Below are 15,201 nucleotides of genomic sequence, written 5' to 3'. Positions count from 1 at the left end.
GCAACAACATTCAAATTATAGGGGTCTCAAAAGAAGAAGAGAAAAAGAAAGGGTCTGGGAAAATATTTGAAGAGATTATAGTGGAAAACTTCCCTAACATGGGAAAGGAAATAATAACCCAAGTCCAGGAAGCACAGGGAGTCCCATACAGGATAAACCCTAGGAGAAACGCCAAGACACATATTAATCAAACTATCAAAAATTAAATTCAAAGGAAATATATTAAAAGCAGCAAGGGAAAAGCAAAACATAACATACAAAGGAATCCCCATAAGGTTATCAGATGATCTTTCAGTAGAAACTCTGCAGGCCAGAGGGAGTGGCAGGATATACTTAAAGTGATGAAAGAGAAAAACCTACAACCAAGATTACCCAGCAAGGATCTCACTCAGATTCCACGGAGAAATTAAACTCTTTACAGACAAGCAAAAGCTAAGAGAATACAGCACCACCAAACCAGCTCTGCAATAAATACTAAAGGAACTTCTCTAAGAGGGAAACACAAGAGAAGAAATGGACCTACAAAAACAAACCCAAAACAATTAAGAAAATGGTAATAGGAACATACATATCAATAATTACCTTAAATGTGAATGGATTAAATGCTCTAACCAAAAGACACAGGCTCACTGAATGGATACAAAAACATGACCCATACGTATGTGTCTACAAGAGACCAACTTCAGACCAAGGGACACAAACAGACTGAAAGTGAGGGAATGGAAAAAGATATTCCATGTAAATGGAAATCAAAAGAAACCTGGAGTAGCAATACTTATATCAGATAAAATAGACTTTAAAATAAAGAATGTTACAAGAGACAAGGAAGGACACTACATAATGATCAAGGGATCAATCCAAGAAGAAGATATAATAATTATAAATATATATGCAACCAACTTAGGGGCACCTCAACACGTAAGGCAAATGCTAATAGCGATAAAAGAGGAAATCAACAGGAATACAATAATAGTGGGGGAATATAACACCTCACTTAGACCAATGGACAGATCATCCAGACAGAAAATTAATAAGGAAACACAAGCCTTAAATGACACAATAGACCAGATAGAGTTAATTGATATATATAGGACATTCCACCTGAAAACAGCAGATTACACTTTCTTCTCAAGTGCACACAGAACATTCTTCAGGATAGATCACATCTTGGGTCATAAATCAAGCCTAAGTAAATTTAAGATAATTGAAATCATATCAAGCCTCTTTTCCGACCACAGGCTGTGAGATTAGAAATCATTTACAGGGAAATAAACGTAAAAACACAAACACATGGAGGCTAAACAATACACTACTAAATAACCAAGAAATCACTGAAGAAATCAAAGAGGAGATCAAAAAATACCTAGAGACAAATGACAATGAAAACACAATGATCCAAAACCTATGGGATGCAGCAAAAGCAGTTCTAAGAAGCAACTTTATAGCAATACAATTCTACCTCAAGAAACAAGAAGAATCTCAACTAAACAATCTAAACTTACACCTAAAGGAACTAGAGAAAGAAGAACAAAGAAAACCCAAAGTTAGTAGAAGGAAAAAAATCATAAAGATCAGAGCAGAAATAAATGAAATAGAAACAAAGCAAACAATAGCAAAGATCAATAAAACTAAAAGCTGGTTCTTGAGAGGATAAACAAAATTGATAAACCTTTAGCCAGACTCATCAAGAAAAAGAGGGAGAGGACTCAAATCAATAAAATTAGAAATGAAAAAGAAGCTACAATGGACACCTCAGGAATACAAAGCATCTTAAGAGACTACTACAAGCAACTCTATGCCAATAAAATGGATAACCTGGAAGAAATGGACAAACTGTTAGACAGGTATAACCTTCCAAGACTGAACCAGGAAGAAATAGAAAATATGAACAGACCAATCACAAAGAATGAAATTGAAACTGTGATTAAAAATCTTCCAACAAACAAAAGCCCAGGACCAGATGGCTTCACAGGTGAATTTTATCAAACATTTAGAGAAGAGCTAACACCCATTCTTCTCAAACTCTTCCAAAATATTGCAGAGAAAGGAACACTCACAAACTCATTATACGAAGCCAGCATCAGCCTGATACCAAAACCAGTCAAAGATACTACAAAATATAGTAGTGATGAATATAGATGAATATAGATGCAAAAATCCTCAACTGATGAATATAGATGCAAAAATCCTCAACAAAATACTAGCAAACAGAATCCAACAACACATTAGAAGGATCATATACCATGATGAAGTGGGATTTATCCCAGGGATGCAAGGATTCTTCAATATACACAAATCAATCAATGTGATACACCATATTAACAAACTGAAGAAGAAAAATCATATGATCATCTCAGTAGATGCAGAAAAAAGCTTTTGACAAAATTCAACACCCATTTATGATAAAAACTCTCCAGAAAGTGGGCACAGAGGGAACCTACCTCAACATAATAAAGGCCATATATGACAAACCCACAGCAAACACCATTCTCAATGGTGAAAAACTGAAAGCATTTCCTCTAAGATCAGGAACAAGACAAGGATGTCCACTCTCACCACTATTACTCAACATAGTTTTGGAAGTCCTAGCCACGGCAATCAGAGAAGAAAAAGAATAAAAAGGAACACAAATTGGAAAAGAAGAAGTAAAACTGTCACTGTCTGCAGATGACATGATATTATACATAGAGAATCCTAAAGATGCCACCGGAATACTACTAGAGCTAATCAATGAACTTGGTAAAGTTACAGGATACAAAATTACTACACAGAAATCTCTTGCATTCCTATACACTAGTGATGAAAAATCTGTAAGAGAAATTAAGGAAACACTCCCATTTACCACTGCAACAAAAAGAATAAAATACCTAGGATTAAACCTACCTAAGGACGTAAAAGACCTGTACTCAGAAAACTATAAGACACTGATGAAAGAAATCAAAGATGACACATACAGATGTAGAGATATACCATGTTCTTGGATTGGAAGAATCAATATTGTGAAAATGACTATACTATCCGAAGTCATCTGCAGATTCAATGCAATCCCTATCAAATTACCAATGGCATGTTTTACAGAACTAAGACAAAAAAAAATCTTAAAATTTGTATGGAGACACAAAAGACCCCAAATAGCCAAAGCAATCTTGAGGGGAAAAAACGGAGCTGGAGGAATCAGACTCCCTGACTTCAGACTATACTACAAAGCTACAGTAATCAAGACAATATGGTACTGGCACAAAAACAGAAATATAGATCAATGGAACAGGATAGAAAGCCCAGAGATAAACCCACACACCTATGGTCAACTAATCTATAACAAAGGAGGCAAGGATATACAATGGAGAAAAGACAGTCTCTTCAATAAGTGGTGCTGGGAAAACTAGGCAGCCACATGTAAAAGTATGAAATTAGAACACTCCCTAACACCATATACAAAAATAAACTAAAAATGGATTAAGGACCTTCATGTAAGACTGGACACTGTAAAACTTTAGAAGAAAACATAGGAAGAACACTCTTTGATATAAATCACAGCAAGGTCTTTTTGATCCACCTCCTAGAGAAATGGAAATAAAAACAAAAATAAACAAATGGGACCTAATGAAACTTAAAAGCTTTTGCACAGCAAAAGAAACTATAAACAAGATGAAAAGACAACCTTCAGAATTGGAGAAAATATTTGCAAATGAATCAATGGACAAAGGATTAATCTCCAAAATACATAAATAGCTCATGAAGCTCAATAGTAAAAAAAAAACCAACCCAATCCAAAATTGGGCAGAAGACCTAAATAGACATTTCTCCAAAGAAGGCCGAAATGGCCTCATGGCCAAGAGGCACATGAAAAGCTTCTCAACATCATTAATTATTAGAGAAATGCAAATCAAAAGTACAATGAGGTATCACCTCACACCAGTTAGAATGGGCATCATCAGAAAATCTACAAACAACAAATGCTGGAGAGGGTGTGGAGAAAAGGGAACCCTCTTGCACTGTTGGTGGGAATGTAAATTGATACAGCCACTATGGAGAACAGTATGGAGGTTCCTTAAAAATCTAAAAATAGAATTAGCACATGACCCAGATATCCCACTACTGGGCATATACCCAGAGAAAACCACAATTCAAAAAGACACATGCACCCCAATGTTCATTGCAGCACTATTTAGAAGAGCCAGGTCATGGAAGCAACCTAAATGCCCATCGACAGAGGAACGGATAAAGAAGATGTGGTACATATATACAATGGAATATTACTCAGCCATAAAAAGCAACAAAATTGGGTCATTTGTAGAGACGTGGATGGACCTAGAGACTATCATACAGAGTGAAGTCAGAAAGAGAAAAACAAATACCGTATATTAACGCATATATGTGGAATCCAGGAAAATGGTACAGATGAACCTGTTTGTAAGGCAGAAATAGACACAGATGTAAAGAACAAGTTTATGGACACCAAGCATGGAAAGCGGGGTGGGAGGTGGTAGTGGGATGAATTGGGAGACTGGGATTGACATATATACACTAATATGTATAAAATAGATAACTAAAGGAAAAAAAAAAAGAGAATCCTCCTGCCAATGCAGGGAACATGGGTCTGATCCCTGGTCTGAGAAGATCCCACATGTCATGGAGCAACTAAGCCCGTGAGCCACAACTACTGAGCCTGCCCTCTAGAGCCCATGAGCCACAACTACTGAAGCCTGCACACCCTAGAGCCTGAATGCTCTAGGGCCCACGTCCCGCAAATACTGAGCCCTCGCACTGCAACTACTGAAGCCCGCATGCCTAGAGCCTGTGCTCTGCAACAAGAGAAGCCACCTTAGTGAGAAGCCCTCGCGCTGCAACTACTGAAGCCCGCATGCCTAGAGCCTGTGCTCTGCAACAAGAGAAGCCACCTTAGTGAGAAGCCCACGTGCTGCAACAGGAGTAGCCCCCACTCACTACAACTAGAGAAAGCCTGTGCGCAGCAGCAAAGACCCAATACAGCCAAAAAGATAAATAAAAAAAATTTTTTAATGTTAAAAGCAATTTAAAAATAAATATATAAAAGCCTTATATAGCTTCTCTAACAATTCTAGTTCTGGTTTTTGTTTGTTTGTTTTAGTATTGGATAACTTTACATACCTCATTAATTCAACAGTACATTCTCTTCCACCACAAAAGAGTATCTATTGAGTATGTTTCTGTGTTGGGTAATTTATAGATATTACTTTATATCATCTTCCTAATAATTCTATAAAATATGGACCATCACAGTCTCATTTTACAGATAAGGAAACTGAGGCCATAGAACAGATATGTGATATTCCCAAGGTCACAGAGCTAGTGTTATCATCAGGATTTAGCCCCTGACCATCTGGTTCCAGAGCTCTTAAGTTTATGTGCTTAGCCATTAGGCTCTACTAAAATTTTCTTTAGCTCTGCCTTGCTTCTCATTCTGTCTAGGGTAGATATACAAACAGATGGCAATAACAACCATGCCAAAGAAATGCAAATACATACCATAATACTCGTGAAAATTTCCCCTAAACCTTGGTTCTTATAAGAGAAGAAAGAGCACACAGTGAGGTTCAATTACTAACCTAATTATTTAGGAGCTCACATGCAATTTACTCTTTATCCTGATGCTGTTACATTTCTTAATATCTTTCTTGAAGTGTTTATCTTTTCTTGAAGTACTTACCTCTAAAAGCTTGTCTAAAAATAAGGTGTGGTTCATATGGGCCAAAGGCATGTTTTCTATTCAGGCATAAGGAGGGAAAAAAACAGCAGCCCACATCATACAGGTAAATTATTGAAAACAAAATCTGGGACTTAGTTCTATGTCATTAAGGTAAAGCTAATTACTCTAACGAAGAAACTCTACCTTAACACAGAAGAAATACCTATCTAGCTCAGAAAGATCAGTTATTGGAAAACAAAGGACAGGGTAGAGAGAGTGAAAGGCTTGATTCACACAGTCATCCAGAAATCCAAAGATAGCACCGCCATCTTCAAATATGGCTTCCAAAGCTATCTGTGGCATTGAAACCCAGTCCGCACACAGGGAAGGAAGATAGGCACACTTGCTTCTTAACCTCTTGTCTCTCCAATGACTGACATCATTTCCACTCACATTTCATTGGTGAGATCTGGCCAAATGGCCCCATCTTGCTAACAGAGTGGACAAACATCTCTTGCTGTGCACTCACTTTCTGGCAATCACACTCCTTGTGTAAGGGAAGCTGGTATCTTTGATTTACAACCAGCCTTCTCTACTGTGCCTTGTAACTGAAGTCTCTAGGCCATCTCGCCTTATTTTTCCTTTTGTAAATTGTGGATGTTGAGCTAGATGATCTCTATAATCTCTCCCAGGTCATAGAAAGTTCTATGGCTCAAAGTTTTCAGGTCATATACATTTTTCTTTTAGGATTTAATTTGAATCCCTGAGTATATTTTAAGATTTCTTGTGTACTACTATTTTACAACATATTCTTTGAATCATTAATGTCTCTCTGTATTGTCACTGACATTAAGTGACTGCGTGCTAATTGTTCATAGCCTTCATTTCCGCTTTGATTTCATCGTTTACCCATTGATTTTTTAATAGCATGTTTAGAACTCATAGACTTCACCGCCAGATGGAGAGCACTGTTCTTAGGGTACATCCATGTAGAGGGCTCTATCCTAAGAAAAATACGCCTTCAATGGCATATCACAGTGTAATTCTAAGAAAAATGAGGGGCTGCTAGCTGAAATATCAAAGTGAGATTGGATCTCGCTCTATAAAAACGAAGATCTATCTGGTACCTTATATTTAACATATTTAATCTTCACTAACCAGCTGGTGAGGTAACAGTGCCAGTCCCCATTTTAGGGATGAGGAAAAGGAGACTCTAGGAGGAAAAATGGTCTGTAAGAATCACAGCTGGTACATAAACCCAGGACTCCTGGCTCTCGATGCCATTTTCTAATAAATCAAGATTCCTCTTACTGTCCTGAACTTCCATGTTTCATAAGCTTCTTTCCCATTTTATCTCCTCTGACTTGGTGAGCTTTTCCCTGATGCCTGTTTGCTGCATGCTTTGCAGCTGCCTCCCAATACATGGTTAATTTCCCAGCATTTTCTGTGAGCAGATGTTTCTGAGGAGCAGAGCTGCTTTCCCATCCCTGGCACTATCTCCCGCAGATTACTGGATTGAACACAGTAGCCGCTGGCCATCCTTTTGATCTGAAAAGAAAAGATTTCCCCACTGGGATATTCCTCATGATGATGTAATTAGTTTTCTAGACATACCTAACAAATTTCTTTCTAATCACAAGGGATGAGGGGAGAGGAGAAAGAACCATTCATCTTGGATCGTGTGCAATTGCTGCCATTAACATGCATGCCCCTCGTGCAATGTCTTCTTTGGTGACTGTTCAAAGGTTCGGGGGCAATAGGCTGCTCTTCAAAAGCAGTGGGGAACTTCACATTCATAAAGGGGTTCAGGCACTATTAAATTGCTTTTTCAAACCTGGCAAAGACGTTAGAGCTGCAAGTCCTTTCAACTCCCCACTGTCCCCAGCATTAAGAACAGGTGAAGCTCTTAATAACTTCTGGAGATTTTGTTTGATTCAAAGACACAACATGGAACATTCTGTACAAACAAACCCAACTATTCAAAATTTCCAGTCCTGGGCTTAGCAGTAGTATATTTTTGCCCACAATTATGTCTTGAGGTATTGTCAGGGATATTGTCTTTTTAAAATCATGTACCACACATGAAAAAAAAAAAAAACCTTTAACTAACATACATACTACATCATTTTAATAATGAATCACATGTATAATCTGAGGTCTGCCTTTTACCATTAAATGTTTAAGCAAAGAATGGAGATCAGGGATGGCTGTGACAGTTGGTTCTGTGGATTGCCAGAGAAGAATACTGCAGAGTAGAAGAGGGGAAAAGTTGGTTAAAGCCAGTCTAGTTGTTAACCAATCAACCCTTCATTTGAGACCTAAATAGCATGCACTACCAACTCCTTTTAAAGGCATGCTTAAAACAAACGTTTCACAGGAAGAGAAGCAAAACGCTATCAATTATTCCTGTTATAAATGAAGGCAATGAGAAAGAACATGGCCTGTAGCCAATTTCCACATCTCTTTGAATATAACTTAGCCTTTTATCAGAAGTAAGAACTCACTGTGTGCAGAGGGCAATTCAAGAGGGGTGAAGAGGTTGGAGAGAGGATTAAGAAGAGTCAACTGAGGAAGAAACACTGGAAGACATTTAAAATCGCTATGTTAACAAATAATACTTATATTCTGGGTTTTGTTCTTGTAGTTTTGGATTAGTCTTCTGGTTGAGATAAATTTTAAAAAATGAAAAGTGTGATCAGCTATATAGATAGTGGAGCACCCATGGGACAACAGGATCAGGAAAAAATAATTCATAAAACCAAATGCTAAATTTTCCAGGCTACACAAAGTTTGTCATGCTCCTTCCCCGTCCTAGAGACACTTAATCTAGGAGGCAGGGACTAATTTATGTGTCTATTTTTCTCCTCCTAAATGACCACCACGAGTTTTTAAGACTTGCAATAACCATGCCTGCTACTGCCCCCAAAAAATCACATTGCATTTCTTCTCACAGTACTTTTTAGAGTCTCCAAATAGGCGTCCTTTGGTTCTTTGTTTGATAATGGAGTTATAGATAAAATTAAATGAGATAACATTCATAAGATCATTCAGTAGTTTGTCTGACATATAATACAAGCTCCATATATAGAATATATAGATGTAACATAGACAGATATAATAGAAGCTTTCTTTCTTTTTTCTTTGTCATTATACACATTCATATACACCCTAAATAGTCAAGGCCAGTTGTCAAGCTAACATGGCAAGATACCAATAAGAATCAAAACTGGAAATGGTCTCCAAGGCAGTGCTGAAGATGTTGAAAAGGAAATGACTGTTACATCCTCTTTGGCTGAAAGTCCCCAATTTGTCTTTCCCCTCTTTCTTATTGCTGTTCTTTAACTCAAAGAATCCCCCATATCGCATGTGTTTTGGGCCTTTCAAGGATCTCTCTGCCTTCTATGGTGCTTTGTTATTATTTTATTTAATACTATAGTATTATAGAATTTATAACCCATTTTTAGCATAGTTTAATAATTACTTCTAGATGAAAATTTTCCTTTGGGGTGATGAACCATACATTAATCTGATTAACAAAACTTGTCAGTGTGAGGGGAGGCCCTGGGACTCAGTTGTCTAGTCAGGAGACACCATTCTCCTGCCAGTCAGAGGACACAGAGGACAGTCTGGAGATGTTCACAAGGACTCCGGGGCAGGGATATGGAGGTCAACGTGTTTGATTCTGTTTAATTCATAATCTTGTTTCCAAAATAACAAGTTTAGCCACTGAAATATCACTGCCGTGATTGCTCAGTCAGTTTTCTTCCGGACATTCAAAGAATAAATTGAATGAAAATGTATGAGATTGTTGCCACAGAGTTTTCTCTGGAAAACAGACATTTTCAATTTGGATTGTTATAAAATTGTGTAGAAAAATTGGCATGTTTCCAACTTTGTGGATGTGTGTGGATGAAAAAAAGGAAGAAATGGTAATAAAGGAATGGAGTTAATATCTGCCTTCGAGTTAATATCTCGAAGTTAAAATTAAATCGAGTTAATATCTGCCTTCCAGACATTTCTCTGAATGGCATTTGTAATCAAATGCAAGGTTTTTCCTCTTCCGGAGAAATTAGTGATTTAAAAATAAGTTCTCTGTGCAAATATACTAGTCTATACCTACACAAAATAAAATGCATTTTCAAGCAATATCTGAATAATTTGATCCAATAATCTCCTACTTCCCTTTGAAATTTAGAGTAGGTCCAAAATGCTGGAATGTTATACTATAAATCTGGGCAGAACCCGCAATGTGAAGTCAATGAATGGGTTTGGGGACATCAAAACCTTAGACTATGAAGCAAAATTCATTCAATCATAAGAGCATTTCAGCTTTCTGTAGACAAGAAGAGGTTATCCTTTCAAACAGTAATTATTTTAACACAAAGGTAAGTCCTGTCTTATCTTGTCACTATCTGCATTTGTATGAGATGATTTTCACGTCAGCATGCAGCATTCTGAAAGTCCCCTGAGTCTTTGGTGACTTAGAAGAAATCCCTAGTATCTCTACCTCAAATTCTGTAATACACTTCTCTACAATAAATTACCTCTACAATGAATTCCTTATTAAGTAAATCCCATTTGAACTGAGGCCGGGGAGCTAAGACACAGACTATCAATCTAACATTCATTATAGAAGATAAATATAGTTTTCATTCTCAATACTGTGCCCAGATGCCTGCTGTGACCATGTACCTGTGACTTTCCACCGTGAAGAGAAAATCAGATCATCTTCAAGGAAAATGAAATAAGAATTGAAAAGATTCTCCAAAGTCTGTGTGTCCTTGGCATGATTGTGGTGAACAGCTAAGTAGTAATAGCATGACATAACATCCCATACCCAGCTAAAGACACATTCAGGACAATTTGGACCCAACTGTCCATTGTTATGGGTTATCTCGATTTCCCCACAAGTGACTACTAACTTCATAAGCAATTTCATTCTATTCAGTTTCTACTCTTAATTAAATGCAAAGTGATCAGAAGCATAACTGAGAAGTGCCTTTTGCGTAATGTTTGTCACGGCACTACTGTTTAAGCGTCATTCCTGTACTATCCTAGTTCAGAACCTCCTTACTCCTTACCATATTCACCACCTGAAGGAGCTATGGAATATTCGCCTAACATCCAGTCTTTCTCTTCAATCTAACCCATTTTAGACCACTGAAAGAGTCTAAAGGATCTAACCCATACAATCCCTCTGTGATTTATTTTCTGGGTTGGGAGCAAGGAAGTAAGGTCCAGAAGCTATGGTAGCTGGTAGATGGGCACACAAAGTAAATGACCAGTGAAGGAAGTAAGACACCCAAAGCTGGAGAGGGGATTCCTTCCCAGTGTTCCCACAGAAGGCAGAGCACTGCCTAAGTGGCCTCCAGAGAAGGGCATGAGCGACAGCTATCAGCTCGGACCCCAGAGATGGGCATGAAACACTATGGCTGCTGCCGCTGCCACCAAGGATCCTGTGTGCAAGCGCAGGTCACTATCCACACCCCCCCAGGAGCCTGTGCACCACACCACTGCCAGGGTCCCAAGATTGAGGGACAAGTTCCCCAAGAGAACACACGGTGTGTCTAAGGCTGTTGCAACATCACGCTGGCCTCTGCTGCCTCAGGCTCGCCCCGCATTCCAATTTGACTACCATATCCCTCACTCTCTCCAGCCTGAGTGAGCAAGAGCCCCCTAATAAGCCGCTGCTTTAACCCCCTCCTGTCTGGGTGGGGAACAGATGCCTGAGGGCAACCTACATGCAGAGGCAGGGCCAAAACCTAAGCTGAAACGCAAGAGCTCTGCAAACAAAGAGGAGAAAGGAAAGTTTCTCCATGCAGCCTCAGGAGCAGCAGATTAAATGCCCACAATCAACTTGATAAACCCTGCATCTGAAGAATACCTGAATAGACAACGAATCTTCCCAAAATTGAGGCAGTGGACTTGGGGAGCAAATGTAGACTTAGGGTTTGCCTTGTGCGTCTAATTTGTTTCTGGTTTTATGTTTATCTTACTTAGTATAGTATTTACTGCTTATTATCACTGGTGGATTTGTTTATTGGTTTGGTTGCTCTCTTCCTTTTTCTTCATTTTTATATACATATATATATATATATATTTCTTTTTTTTTCCTTTTTCTCCTTTTGTGAATGTGTATGCATATGCTTCTTTGTGCGACTTTGTCTGTATAGGTATGCTTTTACCATTTGTACTAGGGTTCTGTCTGTTAGTTTTTTTGGTTTTTTCGTTGTTTTGTTGTTGGTGTTGTTGCTGTTTTCTCTCTTCCTTTTCTTCTGAGCCGTGTGGCTGACAGGGTTTTGGTGCGCCAGTTAGGTGTCAGGCCTGAGCCTTTGAGGTGGGAAGGCTGAGTCCAGGACATTGGACAACAAGAAACCTCCCAGCTCAACATAATATCAATCAACGAGAGCTCTCCCAGAGATCTTCATCTCAACACTACAACCCAGCTCCACCCAACAGCCAGCAAGCTCCAGTGCTGGACGCCCCATGCCAAACAACTAGCAAGACAGGAACAGAACCCCACCCATTAGCAGAGAGGCTGCCTAAAGTCACACTAAGTTCAGAGACACTCCAAAACACACCACCGGATGCGGCCCTGCCCAGCAGAAGGACAAGATATAGCCCACCCACCAGAACACAGGCATCAGTCCCCTCCACAAGCCATTGAACCAACCTCACCTACTGGGGGCAGACACCAAAAATAATGAGAACTACGAACCTGCAGCCTGTGAAAAGGAGACGCCAAACAGAGTAAGTTAAACAAAATGAGAAAACAAAGGAATGCGCAGCAGATGAAGAAGCAAGGTAAAAACCCACCAGACCAAACAAATGAAGAGGAAATAGGCAGTCTACCTGAAAAAGAATTCAGAGTAATGATAGTAAAGCTGAGCCAAAATCTCAGAAATAGAATGGACAAAATACAAGAAACATTTAACAAGGACCTAGAAGAACTAAAGAGCAAACAAACAATGATGAGCAACATACTAAAAGAAATTAAAAATTCTCTAGAAGGAATCAATAGCAGAATAATTGAGGCAGAAGAACAGACAAGTGACTTGGAAGATAAAACAGTGGAAATAACTATCACAGAGCAGAATAAAGAAAAAAGAATTGAGGAAAGTCTCAGAGACCTCTGGGACAACATTAAATGTACCAACATTCGAATTATAGGGGTAAGGGAAAGGAAACAGTCAATCAAGTCCAGGAAGCGCAGAGAGTCCCATCCAGGATAAATCCAAGGAGAAACACGCCAAGACACATATTAATCAAACTATCAAAAATTAAATAAAAGAAAAAATATTAAAAGCAGCAAGGGAAAAACAGCAAATTACATACAAGGGAATCCTCATAAGGTTAACAGCTGATCTTTCAGCAGAAACTCTGCAAGCCAGAAGGGAGTGGCAGGACATATTTAAAGTGATGAAAGGGAAAAACCTACAACCAAGATTACTCTACCCAGCAAGGATCTCATTCAGATTCGATGGAAAAATTAAACCATTTACAGACAAGCAAAAGTTAAGAGAATTCAGCACCACTAAACAGCTTTACAACAAATGCTAAAGGAACTTCTCTAGGCAGGAAACACAAGAGAAGGAAAAGACCTACAAAAACAAACCCAAAACGATTAAGAAAATGGTAATAGGAAAATACATATAATTACCTTAAACATAAATGGATTAAATGCTCTAACCAAAAGACACAGGCTCACTGAATGGATTCAAAAACAAGACCCGTATATATGCTGTCTAAAAGAGACCCTCTTCAGACCTAGGGACACAAACAGACTGAAAGTGAGGGAATGGAAAAAGATATTCCATGCAAATGGAAATCAAAAGAAACCTGGAGTAGCAATACTCTTATCAGATAAAATAGACTTGGAACCAACCTGTGTCCATCGACAGATGAATGGATAAAGAAGATATGGCACGTATATACAATGGAATATTACTTGGCCATAAAGAGAAATGAATTGAGTTATTTGTAGTGAGTGAATACAGAGTGAAGTAAGAGTGGAGTCATACAGAGTGAAGTAAGTCAGAAAGAGAAAAAGAAATACCATACGCTAACACATATATATCGAATCTTAAAAAAAAAAAAGAAAGGTTCTGATGAACCTGGGGGCAGGACAGGAATAAAGATGCAGATGGTAGGAATGGAATTGAGGACATGCGGAGTGGGAAGGGTAAGCTGGGATGAAGTGAAAGAGTAGCATTGACATGTATACACTACCCAATGTAAAATAGATAGTTAGTGGGAAGCAGCCGCATAGCACAGGGAGATCAGCTCAGTGCTTTGTGACCACCTAGAGGGGTGGGATAGGAGGGTGGGATGGAGGCACAGGAGGGAGGGGATAAGGGGATATATGTATACATATAGCCGATTTGCTTTGTTGTACAGCAGAGGCTAACACAACATTTTAAGGCAATTATACTCCAATAAAAATGTTAAAAAATAATAATAAAAAATTTATTCTGTACTGAAACATAAATTTATCAAGTATTAAATTTATTCATGTAATAAAGTTGACTTTACATGCCAACACTTAGATAGGAAAAAAAATGAGTCACTCTGTCCTCCCTATGACTTTCTCAGTTCTTCTAAAATCATCTTACTGTGCTCCTAACATCATACTGTTTTACAGATGAACCTGGGAAACTTATCTCATGGTTCGACAGCCTCCACAGATGAGCAACTTGATCTAATAAATCTCAAAACCTGTGGATTACATCAGACATAGAATTATTAGTCTGTCATAAAGTAAGCACGGTGGGCTTCTTCATTCTCAGAGACATTTTACTACATGGATTTTACCCAGCTGGATTAATCAGAAAGGGAAAAAGAGAACCTCAGAAATGCTACCATTATATAAAATCAAGTTCAGTAACAAAACCTTAGAAAAATGAAGCAGGAAAGTAACTTGCATAGCCATATCCAGATACCTGTTGTTTGTTTTGGTTTTGTTTTGTTTTCAGATGAGCAAATTAAGGTTCAGAGAGGTGGAATAACTTACGTGAAGTCACATAGCTATCAAAAGTGGATTCCATAGGAGTTTTAGGAAGCAATTCCCTGTGCTCAAACTTACAAACCCTCAGTTGGTCTTTACTAGCTTTCTTTTTTCTGTTTTGGTAGAGATCCACATTGCTATGTTTAAGCAGCTCCCCTGCACATTTTTATTACCAACTTTCTTCAAACAAACAAAAATGCTCTATACGCTTTTGTGCAGTTTATTATAGTTGGCACATGGGGAAATGTAATTGGTCATAGGAGAACGTACTAGTAAATGAGTGAATATGAGGTTTACTTAAAGATTAAAAATAAATATTCTGACTCTGGAATTTGCCCTAAATCCTGGCAACTGCCTGAAAAATTGGAACCAGGGACACTTGAGTCTGTGCAGCTGTGTAACTACAGGGTATGTGTCTAGGTAGGGGGAGTTGGCTCTTATTTTCCTAGGAGTTCTTCTTTCCCTGGTTGCTAGTACCACCTCATATTCTATGTATTACCTCAGAAATGAGGTTAGCTGACCTTGTACC

This window comes from Eubalaena glacialis, chromosome 4, assembly GCF_028564815.1.
Source record: "Eubalaena glacialis isolate mEubGla1 chromosome 4, mEubGla1.1.hap2.+ XY, whole genome shotgun sequence".
NCBI classification, from domain to species: Eukaryota; Metazoa; Chordata; class Mammalia; order Artiodactyla; family Balaenidae; genus Eubalaena; species Eubalaena glacialis.
Note: the sequence above shows the minus strand (reverse complement) of the source record.